This window comes from Diorhabda carinulata, chromosome 1 (assembly GCF_026250575.1).
Source record: "Diorhabda carinulata isolate Delta chromosome 1, icDioCari1.1, whole genome shotgun sequence".
Classification (NCBI taxonomy): domain Eukaryota; kingdom Metazoa; phylum Arthropoda; class Insecta; order Coleoptera; family Chrysomelidae; genus Diorhabda; species Diorhabda carinulata.
The window spans coordinates 22,973,382-22,986,641 of NC_079460.1; the positions used below are offsets into that span (position 1 = coordinate 22,973,382).

The 13,260-nt window shown below is 32.0% G+C and overlaps 1 protein-coding gene across 2 annotated transcripts in view; it reads left to right on the forward strand.

Annotated features, from left to right (window-relative positions):
* LOC130898794 (3-hydroxy-3-methylglutaryl-coenzyme A reductase) overlaps nt 1-13,260 on the forward strand; it is a 72,792-nt gene that overhangs the window by 41,060 nt on the left and 18,472 nt on the right. The window contains exon 1 of one of the 2 annotated variants that reach the window (XM_057808444.1): nt 11,047-11,451. The exons of the other annotated variant lie outside the window; for it this stretch is intronic. The gene's annotated coding sequence lies outside the window, so the exon portion shown is untranslated. Of the gene's footprint in view, nt 1-11,046; nt 11,452-13,260 lie in introns of those variants that run through there. 2 annotated transcript variants of the gene reach the window in all.

Sequence of the window (13,260 nt, forward strand, 5' to 3'; positions counted from 1 at the left end):
CTATTGATATTAATAAATAGAAGCAATTGATGATTGACTTTGGCCAAACACCCTATTATGAAATAATACCACGATTCAAGTTATCCTGAATCACTGATGTAAATCGAGTTCAAAGATTCTGTTACATATAAACAAGTGAAGCTAATAAAAGCATGTTAAAAAGATGGGAAAGAAATGAGTTCTTGCGGTTAATACCCGAACATTTAAAAAGTATTGATTTATTTTGTCATTAAACATATACTTGAAAAATTATTAAACTGTCACTTCATTTTGTATTATTCATACATTAAATTGTTTGTAATTGATTGTGTTAATAAAGGTTGAAACGAGACAGTTATAGACGTGAAAAAAGGCTTACCCCGTTGATAGAAATTACACAATGTAACTTGTGTTTATGTTAAACATCACTTCGTCGTTTCTGAAACACTGTAATTAATGTTTTATTGCAAGTGACTTAGCACAGCCCTTGAATATTAAATACATTATGCGTCGCAGTGCTCCTCAGGCCAGTATCAAAAATTTTTAAAATCTACTCAATTCTACATCAGAAAAAATAACAATGAGCACGCTGTTTCACAAAAACTATGGAAGTCAATGAAGTAGATGATCAAAATCTTCACCATAAATATCTTGGCAACATCTTAATCTTAAGTAATACTGTCTTACAACCCTTATTAACATATCAAGCAAGCGTTGGTGGTTAAACCATATAGTACGATGATGTATTACTATCTAGTTAGCCTAGATCAGTTCCATGTATAAACAAAATAATGCGTTACCATAGCAACGAACAATAACTTATTGAAGAAGTGTCAGTTTGACGTCAAAAAAGTGAACCGGAGTTACGCAATAAATTGAAAGAAAAAGATGTCCAATTGGAGTATTGACCCATCATCAATTACCTGTATTTAAAAGGGTTAAGTGGTAAGCACATTTACGAAGATATGCTTAATTCTCTTGGTGATCAATGTCCTTCGTATGCGACCTTGAAAAATTGGACTGAAAGCTTCAAAAGATGTACATTTTCCATTGAAGATGATGACCGATCGGGAAGGCCAGTTTTGTGTCAGTCACAGAAAATATCGATGCAGTTCATGACATAATTTTATCAGACCGTCGAATTGGGCTAAGACGGATATTTAAAGCACTGAATATTTCATACGAACGCGTTCATCATATAGTTCACGCCATTTTGGACATGAGAAAAATTGCTGCAAAATGGATCCCCAAATGTTTGATTGTTGACCAAAAGCGTACAAGGGTAGAAGCATCGCATTCGATCTGTGCTTGATTTGAAATCTTAAACCGAATTGTTACTATAGATAAGATTTGGGTACATATCTACGATCCAGCAACAAAGCAACAATCGATGGAATGGCGACACTCTGGTTCTCCAAGACCTGAGAAGTTTCGTCGTCAACAAATCTGCTGGAAAAGTTGTTGCTTCAGTTTTTTGGGATTGCCATGAAATAATCATGATTGCTCTTATTGATAAGGGTATAAAAACAACTGGAGATCACTTTTTGATATTACTGACTACTTTACGGCAAAAAATTAAAGAAAAAAAATGCGGAAAGCTATCCAAAGGTGTTTTGTTTTAGCAAGACAACGCTCCTGCAGACAAATCTCATGTTGCCATGCAAAAAATTCGTGATTTAGGGTTGGACTTACTAGAACATCCCCTTATTCACCAGATTTGGCTCCGTCCGACTATCATCTCTTTCCTCAACTGTAAAAAAGTTTAAAAGGTCGTAAATTTTTCTTAGGTAACGAGGATATAATAAAAGCTATGGAGCTCTAATTTGCAGAGCAAGAAGAAACATTTTTTTTGAAAGATTTAGAGACGTTGCAGGCTCGCTGTAATAAATGTATCCAATTAAGAGGAGAATATGTTGAGTAATAAAACATTTTGACATTGAAATTTTGTTTGAATCTATAGTAGGCTAAGAATTTTTCAATATATCCTAGTATATAGAAATTTTCACAGAATTTATCTGATTATTGAAACATACAGCAATAAAATGATTTGTTTGGTTAGGTTAGGTACAGTATTTCATAATTTTATGCAACATTCAGAATAAAGGAAAGCGAGCCGAAGTTGCTGATTCAATTATATGAAATAATTAGATTTAAAAAACAAATTGTATAGTTTTCTTGTCCCCACACCATTAAGAGACTTATATCTCAAAAACTTATATTTCTCATTTAAATAAGTGTGTTTTGTACCTGTCATTCGAAGGGGTTGAATGTAGCAATGGCATTTTCACGTTGAAGAAGGTCAATTTTGTAATTTGAACTTGATTTCGGGATTTTTCATAAATATGTAAAGTAACCGAAATAATGAATTTATTACAATTGGCTTCTATGCATTGTTGACTTTCATGAATGCGAGAATCTGATCCTTACCTTGCTCTCAGTCACCTGGATCACAATGCAGGTAGTTTATTAAATAATTATATTATGAACATACGAAATTATTTAAGTTTTTCATCTGCCTGGTTGATTTTAGACAATGAAACCATCTTTTGTGTACAGATACTTAAATACGTCCCTGTTCTATATTTACATTTAATGACTAAATTGGCCATAGAAAACGATTAGATTTTTTTGTACTTGTCGCAACGTTTACTTAGTAGTAAAAAGTATATTTTGGATAATTGTCGATAATCATAAAGAAACTCATTTCTCATTTCACTTTCACTGTCAAGGTCAATAACCGCAGTAGCAAAAGTCCATCTCCGTACTGTAGATGGAAGACCTGAAAATAACTTGTCGAGATATAAGTCAGATGCGGAACTACAAACAAGGTACAGGAGGAAGAGCAAGTACAGGGTGGGATAATCATTCCATAACTATAATTTTTCTAACTTTAACTTTATAAATAATTGGAATCAATCACGATTTACTTTGACAATGATAATTTCAAGTACCAAAAATTGTAACCTATAATAAATGCGATTAATTCTATTAAATCTAATTTATTAACTAAAATTGAAAATTAATAAATCGGACAAGGACGAAATATCGAAATTATGAAATTAATTCCACCATGTTCCAAGTACATCAGTTACACTACTTTTTAAATATATTGTGATAAACATTAACGACATTGAAATAAGCTAATTAGTAATTGGATATTACGTGACAGGTTCTTGTCTAAAAAAAAATTCAAAAATCATATTGAGTAACTTTTGTTTGTTCTTATTGCTTATAGTGAGGAAGATCCACAACAATAGTTTATAAATATTACGAGGTCTGGCTATTAAATAACGAGACTGGTTACGAAAAAGGGTTTTATTATAAAAATTATTCTACATTCGAATGTTCCCCTTCAATATTCTCCCCTTTCATCGCCATACAACTTTCCATACGTTTTTTCCATTGATCGAAGCTGGAAATCCTCTTTGGCGAGTGCCTTCAGGAGCTCTGTCGTTTTTTACTTTACCGCTTCCATCGACTCAAAGCAGATCTTTTCATAACCTTTCAAGAAAATCTGAACAGACCCGTTGACGCAAGAACTTTTGGTTAGGAGTCAGATTTTTGGCACCAGCTCCACACAGACTCCTGTCATGTGTAATTTCTTCTCATGCTCATTCGATGATCTGCACGCACAATTTGGTTGATTTTGGTCACTATTTCCGAAAAAACAGTCACAGGGCGACCAGGGCGCTGGTCGTCTTCAGTGCTCTCTCGGCCGTCACTAAAGCGTTTACACCACTCAAAAATACGCGCAAGAGATCGAAAATTGTTCCCATCGGCCTCTTGCAATAATTTATAGCACTCAATCGGAGTTTTTTTCAATTTAACGAGAAGTTTGAGATTGATACGTTGCTCCACGAGAAAAAAACACGTGCGCAGTCTCGTTATTAATAGCCAGACCTCGTATTCACGAAAAAGAGTTAATAATAACCATTATATGTCTACTACTGACAGATACATTAAAAAAAATTTATACAAAAATGTTGATGAAAATACTTTAATTTGAAACTATTCTTCTAATCCTTATTTTTTTGGATTAATGGATAAATAACCACCTTAAAACTTTTTTATAATAGCTTCAAAGTAAAAGATGAAATTTTCCATGTACACTCGTAAGCAAAAAATGTCGTATGTTCGCAGTCAAAAGTTTCTAGCAAATAATCTGTAGCATTCCTTCTTTTTCTAATTTTAGCTTATCAAAGCCATTAGTTTTAGCTTAATAATGATTAATCTATATTGTTATTGAATTATTTCGTTGGTAATTAGAAAATATCATATAAAAAAGCAATGAAGAAGGCAATGCACAATTTTAAATTCGTCAAAATAATAATTTATTTGTTTCCGTTGAAATCCTAGCTCAAACCATCTAAGAACCTCCATCAAAATTCATGTTTTCTTCTATGCAACACTGCGCGAAACTTTCTCAGTTCTCCTGCAAACGCGTCCTCTCATATCACTACCATGAAGGAGAAGAAGAAGAGAACGGAGTCCCTTTATTCATCATGACAATTAACGTGTTCTCTGGAAGACGCGCTGCTTGCTAGAATTGATTTGCATTCAGTAGCTGGCATTTCCGCCTTAAGTCTTCTTCTGATTCTCCAGCCACTACTCGCGTTTCTCTGAGCTCTTGTTGGACTTAAACACCAGTGAGGTCTCGATTTCCCACCGATGTGCTGACAATTGATCGGTCATCTATCTCGAATGTCCACCTTCTTTTTCCAGAACCGCATCTTCCATGAAACTTACCAGTTGTCAATGACAGTAATCTTTGGAAATAGTGGGGTGCGAGGAGCGCACGTGGATCGAGCGCACAGGCATATTTATAAAACATTTTGTACGTCTAGCGCTCACTACGAAATTTTGAATAATTATTATCAATAAATCAAAACGAAAAACCATCAGCAAACATCTAAGATTTTCCAAAATGAACAAATTATATAAAATATTGGACAAAAATTTATGGAAAAAATTATTTTTTCTAAGAATTAGTGCATTTTTGGTATTAGCTTCAAAAGAATTTTGAAATTGTGTATTTTCTGTGCACTCGAACCATCGTGCGCTCGATGCACGCATTACTGACTGCCTAACTGACTCATGTTCAACGCATTGGCCACTTCTGGCTAACTTTGGCCTTGTCGCAATAGAATGACCGCTTCAGCAGCTTTATCACTTGTTGTTGTCCATTTTCAGGTAGAATTCTTGTTTGTTGTTAACTGTGTACTCAATATAAGAGTAACTTCACTCGATTTATCACCTAATCAATTTTTCTTGTACAACAAAAGATGATTGTACATCACTTTTCATTACCTCAACGAGCTGTTTCACACTTTTAGAATCATATCATCTTCAGAGTGAGAAAATTTTTCCCAGAATTGGTTCAAACTTATGCAAAAATGTAATTTGTTTGGAACTTGTTTGTTTCTTTTTAACTTTTTGTAAAAACTTAGGAGACAACCCTCGTAATAAAGGACATTGCACAATTATTTTATTATGAACTAATTCAAATTCCTAGACAATCTAATGACTCTTAATATAATATAATAAATTGAATATTTCTAATACTAAAGAATAAAAAGTTGATATTTAATATTACGTGCAAATTCAGACCCTATATAAATAACAAAGAAAATGATGGGAATTTAAAAAAATAAATGCTCACGACAGATTTCTGAATTAAGACACTCTGTATACATTTAAAAAACCCGTTTGGAAATATTAATTGTCCGCCAAGATATTTTCGAAAAATATATTCCGTGGTATTGAATTTCACTCTATGTTTTCAAATGACTTTTCTCTTATCGATCGTATAGAATGCGGAAATTGATCGTGTATGTGCTAACTTTCAATGAAATTTCCAACAGGTCTCTAGTAATATAAAACAGAGATAAATTTTTGAATCGTACACTTGACCTCAGAGAAAGTTAAAACTTTATGTAATCTAAAAGTAACCGCTAAATTTATTTGGGTTGAATATTAAGTATATGTGTATGACATTGTAGTTTCACGTTCTTAAAAATATCGAAATATCAATGACTAGAGGGTGTGAATGTGTTGGAATCATATAATTGATTTACAGGGTCACCAAAAATTTTAGTAACTCCTTGAGACAACAACTACTCATTATATAATTTATGTTGAATACTAAACTAGTGTAAAGCTTTAATTTTTTTTGAAATAGTCGAAATCTTTTCAACACCATTTTGTTTATTCTAAATTTTTCTTGTTCATTAAATTTTTTAAATGATAGCTTATGTGTTTCACTTTCTTCTTCAATTTGGATTCACATTTAATTGGACTTACCATTTTGTTTTTGGTTCACCTACAACTGGTCTGCATTCCGTAATTTTTATCAATGAAAGTTTTCCTATAAATATGTTCATACCATACCAATCTGCTTTAATAATTTCAGTATGTCTTTCCTATTACTTTTTGTATATATGATACATTAATTTTTTTCAATTCTCCTGATGTAAGTAGTCTGTAAATTTCCTTAGAATCTCGAAGATTCCGTTTATTTTTATTTTATGTTCATGCGAATGTTTTTTTATTTCGCAAATATCGTTTGTATATGAAGAAATATCTTGATTCTTCTCAGAAGAATCCTACATACCTTCTCTTGTATTTCATTTTCCCCTGGTTTAAATTTATTTCTTTTTATGTACATTTTTTTGCTCATCAAATTCCAGGGATGTAACTGGCCCAACAAAGAAAATACAAAAAATTTGGAAAAACAATATATTTATTTTTCAACATAATTTTCTTTTAGATCCATACACTTTTCCTAGCGTTGTTCAATAAGTTCGATATCCTTTTTATAATAAGAATCGTCAAGCTCCTCAAAATAGTTATTTATTGCCATAATCACCTCTTCATTATTGGAAAATCTTTGATCACCGAGTAATTTTTCAAGTCTGGGAACAGAAAATAATCCGAGGAGGCTACAAACTTCAATTTTCTAATTTTTGCCATTGCAATAACGGCTGTGTGGGTTGGTGCATTGTTTTGATGAAGCAACACTTTCTTTTTAGCCAAATGCGGCTGTTTTTGCTTGATTTCTTCGCTCAAACGTTGCAATAAGTTCGTATAATACACGCTGTTAATAGTTTTCCCATTTTCTAGATAGTGAGTGAAAATTATCCCACGCACATCCCAAAAAACCGGCCATTAGACCTTGCCTACAGATGGAATGGTCTTTGCCATGGTTATGGAACGACACGAAAATTCGGTTTTATTTTTGTTAAACATTGTGAAACACTTAATGACGCTTGTTTTTGTTCCATTGTGAGCAAACGCGGCACCCATCTTGTGCACAGCTTTCTCATGTCCAAATATACGATATACCGTACTTTTTGAAATGCATGCGCACTTTTAGTATCAAATAACGATGACCAATTTTTTCAATGTTCACAAATTCACTCAAAACGTTTACTATTGATGGCTGCCAAGTAAATATTAAACAACGTGGCGTCTCCAAACTTGGAACATATGCTGTATAGATTATGTACTTTCTAATAGAGTGGTATTTTTCAAACAACTACCGCCATCTTTAGGTTAGATCAGGTACTTCTGGGACCATCCTCGAATAAAGATGTATTTCAAGCTTTAAATCTTTCTCGATGTTTTAACGGTTATGCCGTCTTTTGTGTTGGCACCTTTCTAATCTAGTTTCAAAATGTTGTAGACACTGAATTTGCTTGACAGCAATGCTTTTCAATTTCACCTCAGACTAAACCAATTCAATCATAATAACTGTCAAATGAAAGGGCCTTATTTAATCAGTGTTCTTAGATCAAAACGAACTCTTAGTAAAACTCGAGATATGCATAAGTGGAAAAAATCTCAAATTGGGTAATGAGATTCAAAGAATATGTGAAAAAATCAACTAATAGTGATGTAAAAGAATGATTACGTTTAGACATAACCGGTTAAATAATTAGTTTACTTACAATCTTTGACTTTACTTTGTTTCTATGTTTGAACATAGTATTTAGCAACTTCCTAGTATTATTCTTCTACGAAAATAACCGTAATATTGATGGTCAATGGTTGCGAATGTCTTTTATCCCATTGTTGACGGAACGTCTATTTATGAACGACATAGCATCTAATATGAATATTATACAATGATAACTTGACTGCTCTTGTAATTTGTTAACAATGAGTACGGCCAGAGAATACATTTAACAAAATATTAGGTAAAATAACGTACATTTTTTTTTGTTATTTTATAATGGGAAAGTGACAAACAGATGTTTAAGGATCAGCGGCTGTACCCACCTCTCTATCCAATATCATTCTAGTGAACTATTTTCAAGGAAACTAAAGAATACCTCACGTAAGATACTTTACTTTATAGCGAACGATACTTAATGACAGTGCAAATAAGATTTACAACAAGAAAATCTGCTTGACCTCAAATTTTTATCAATAAGAAGATTGAAGAGACTATGGCCAGAAGATCTCCCACAATAAATACTCTCAAAGTACCGTGATTGAATGGTTCCTGGCTCACATTATTAGACTTATGACTTTGTGTGAGTAGATGATAAAAGTACACTGTATCAATAAAAAAACGTAAAACCACCCAAACACAAGCTCTGTAGAAGAAATAAAGACTATAAAAGACCAATCAAAATCAACCTCACCCTTAAATGGAAATTCCTAATCGAATATATACACAAAACCAACAACCTCAACAAACTCCCGATTATCCGCTATGCGGATTATTCGCGAATCTAAATTCTTATTTTCTTTTAATAATGATAAAAAAACAAAAAAAAAACTTTTATTTACTCAAATCGATAGAAAATAATATCAATGAGTGGTTTAATTGGGATATTAGTGATCCAAGCTTCAAACACCTAACCTTGAAAAATTGTAAAAGAAGCGCTAGGTATGAATGTGGAAAATAGCGATGAAGAAGATAAGGTACAAAAAAGTGAACCACGACGCATCATGTTGAAGGCTCTATTCAGCATTTAGAAGAAGGTGACTCAACACTTTGCGATAAAATAGTGTTAAAAAAACTCAAAGCCCAAATGAAAAAGAGGAGTTTCAATGCAAAAAAGAAACAGAAACTTTTGACTAAATTTCTAAAGAAATAAATCTACAAATTTGTAAGTAAAACATCTGCTAAAGTTAAATAATGTGTGTATAACATGTTCAACTGCATATTTGAGATAATTAGTTACTTTCTTTTTATAATTTTTTGGATTATCAGCTAAATTGCACTCAATTTAACATATAATCGGGAGTTTACTATATCTCAGAAATTTTCGACCACGAAAATAAGATTTAAGTCTATTAGGTTTCATTAACGAAAGGGCCAATTAAATACGTTTAAATTCATGATTATTCAATGAAATCAGTTGAATGTGTACAGATAGTAGGTAGTGAGTTTGTGACTTTTGGGTGAGCAGTAGCAAAGGTATCTTTACATGGTTCTACTTTGTACTTTGTTCACTACCATGTATGGATAACGAATGGTTTAAATTTTGGGCTAGTTTTAGAATCTTCATCTTTTATCGATTTGGCACGGAGTGTCCGATTCTCTTTACCTCCCTAGCTACTCTCATATCTGTTCCACAATCTCTTTCTATCTTCTATGCTATGTGCTGAAGGATTGTACTATATTGTACATTATTTAGAACCCATTGATTCGGTTTCATAGTATCAAAATAGTTATTTATTATACAAATACGTGAAGGGATACTTTTGAGCACGAGTATCATTCATAATTTTATCTACGACCACATTATAAAATTCTTTTATGAAATATACTCATATCAACGTTTGAATTTGACTTTTCAACATTGGATAATGAGACCCTAACGTTTTATTGATCAAAATTTGAAAAATATTTTAATTTTTTTAATTACAATACAAAATTATTACAATTACAGAATCGGTAAATATTTACTTTTCAACTTCCATTTCGGAGGGGGTTGGGGTTGCTGAGAGTGGATGTCAAGAGCATCCTGAAACAATTTCGTTGGAATTACCCTTCGGTCGACCCCTAAAAAATTTTTACAAGATAGCAAATATAAAATTATTGAGATGTAACCTACACCTGTTTATGTCTTGAGGTTCTTTATTTGCAACAAGCTTCTTCTCACAGTTCCCTTTCCCTCCTTCCCCGATCTCGCAATTCCTTCGAAAAGTATGTTTCTATCAATACTTATTAGACAACATATCGATATGTAAACACATTAATTTGTATTTACATTTCTCTTCCAATTTTTGTTGCAGGTACTATTCTATACGAAGAATTTATTGTTGTGCTTCTTATGTTTAACCTAACCTAACCTAACCTAACCTAACCTATCTTAACCTAACCTAACTAGTTCTATATTCATGTAAATATCAATTCTATAATTTTCTGAATACAATTTATTATGACTGAAAAACGAATATATAAATATATTTAAACCCTCCATAACTTTTTTAACCATCCACCATTTAATTAACCATCTCCTGAAATTTCAACCCCATCCGAAGTGGGGGTTGAAAAGTAGATAATAACAAATAAAAAAGGGTGTTATAATAATCATCCCATTGAAAAAGCATTGTTTTTTTTCACATTTTTTAGGGTGTCATAATGAAACATCCACTTAAAAAGAATTGTTTTTTTTTCGCATACTTTTAGACGTATGTATAATACGTAATTTCACGTATTTATATGAGTTTTTAAATGCTTAATGTTAATGGTAGTCGTAAATAAAACTAATTTTTTGCAGTAAATATCAATTTGATCAAGTTAATAGTCGCTCTTATTAACAATACTGTAGTTATTCATATTTTCAATTTGAAAATAAACACAGAGATTTTTTTTTGTGTGATTTATAGTAGATTCCAAAGCATTTTATTGCTAAGAAAATTCTAAATATACATATATTAACTGTTTAGTGTGGTTTTAAAGCTACTGTGTATTTATGCAGTTGAATTTATTTGAAAATCGCTCTTAAAATTGCTCTTTTTATGGTATACAACATACCATTTGTTTTCTATTACTTTATCGGTTTAAGCTGATACGTCAAGAAACAAAAAGTTGTTTTAAGTTATCAAAAATATATCGAAAGCATGTAACCAAAAAAATTTCGTACAAATTATTTCCATATATTCATTCTGTATACTAATATACACACGCGTTTCATTTAGTTTACCTTCAGTCTCTGAAGACGATAACTTGGTTATAGAAACGCCCGTCAGACAGTGTAATAGTAGTTTTGGTGTAGTGGTAGTGTGTTTAGTATTAGTGGCTTCAACAAGAGTTATATGAAGCTTCAAATCTAAAAGGAACTTCACAAACCATGACGAATGTTTCAAGAAATGCTAGAATTCGGGCTGATAATGCTCCGCAACTGAGCAGGCAACCCGTGTAATTAGATTAAGATTCTCACGAGAACATGAGTCCAGATTTTGTCTAAGTACTTCAGATCTGAGAAAACCTGTTTGTAGAAGAATTGATGAGAGGTATCTTCTTTGCAATATAAGAATTTCAACAAAATTTTGAAGGGTCTATCATGTTGGAGTGTGGAATATTTTAAAGTGCTCACACAGAATTGGTAACGGATCATTAATTGCTCATAGATACATTACGGAGATTTTAGAGCCACTTGTTGTTCCTCATGCCTTTTTATAGGCAATTACTTTGTATTATTGCACGATAAAGCACTTTCCCATGTCGATGTCGCTAGATATAGACATTAGTGCCTTCTATAGATAAGTTTTGTAGTTTTAGACTGACTTGCACACAGCCCGGATTTGAACCCTATTGAGCTTATGTGGGACAATATTTACAGAGGGGTGAAATCCACAAATTTGTTACCAGTTAATTCTTAACTACTGAATGAGGTGTTAATGACTGAGTGGGAAAATTTGGACCAAAATTACTTGGAGTACTTCACCAGAAGTTTACCACGACGTTGTTGTGATGTCATTTGAGATCGAGGAGGAACGCACGTTACTGAATTTGATTAATTTACATTCAAAAAAATTATTTTGTACTGTATTTTTAAATTTCTGAGTTCTTTTAAGCAACTTTCAGCAACTTTATTTTTATTCTATCTCATTGAAATTATAAGAAATCATAGAGATGTAATATTTCTTTGGCGGAGTGTATAACATGCTTTTAACCTTCGAAAAATATATCGTAAAGTTTATTTCATTGTTGGTTTATTCGTTCGTTCGCTGTATGAATGAAAGGATTTTCTATTTTGTGAAGTAATGCATACACATTTTTTCACAACTGGTAATTTTTCTCATTGGTATTTCACAAATACCAAATTTTAAATCTATTCAGAAAAAATCTATACCTAAATATTTGCTATGTGAAATAAGAACATTTTTTGTGCATTTAAGCGTTTAGAATGAAAGAATTTATGGGTCTTGGTATTACATAAAGTTCTATAAAAAGTTTGTAGGATTATTCTTCACACGTACGTGAGTTTCTTCTGATTGGCAGATTTTGTATGGAGAACCACTCTGTCGTGCATTCACTAGTAAATTTACAAATGAAAATAGTCCCGTCGTTAATACCATTATAAGTCCGAAATACGTCTTTGTTGACCGCAATATACGGCAGTTTTTAATTTGGAACAAATTTTGCTTGCTAGTTTTATAGAATGTCCAAATTTACATTTAACTGACAAATCTTTTTTTTCTTAGTTGGTAAGTAATTGGGGCCAAAAGGACCTAGAAGCGTTAATAATTAACACAAAAAGCCAATTCTCATTGGTAACTCATTAAAAATAATATATTTATGATTAAAAACCGATTAATTTGAATTTAATCGAAATTTTATTGTAATATTTCGAAAAACTGTTTTTATTTTTCTTGGTTTTTTCAAATGAAATGATTTACAAGTTGAGTCAATTAATACAAATAGTTAATTATCCCTATCACTATCAAAATGAAAGTAACAAAATATCAGATAATTGAATTTAGTTATTTCAATGAAGCAAAAACTCATAAACTCTATTGACTATTTGACAATATCCTAATATCCTAATTCAAATAAAAAAACTGATTATTTTCCAATATATTCTCCTTGTATTTCCTTACGTCTTACTATGTCACTACAATGAATATGATGATCTATAGAATCAAAATTATCGTACACCGCCTGTTTAATTTCATCGTCGCTGTTAAATTTTTCACACTTCAACTCGACCTTCAGCTTCGTGAACAAATAATAGTCCGAAAGGGCCAAATCAGGGCTATATACTGGGTGTTTAACCTCTGTGAAGGCGCAATTGGGTACAGTAGCCTTGAGAAGCGAAG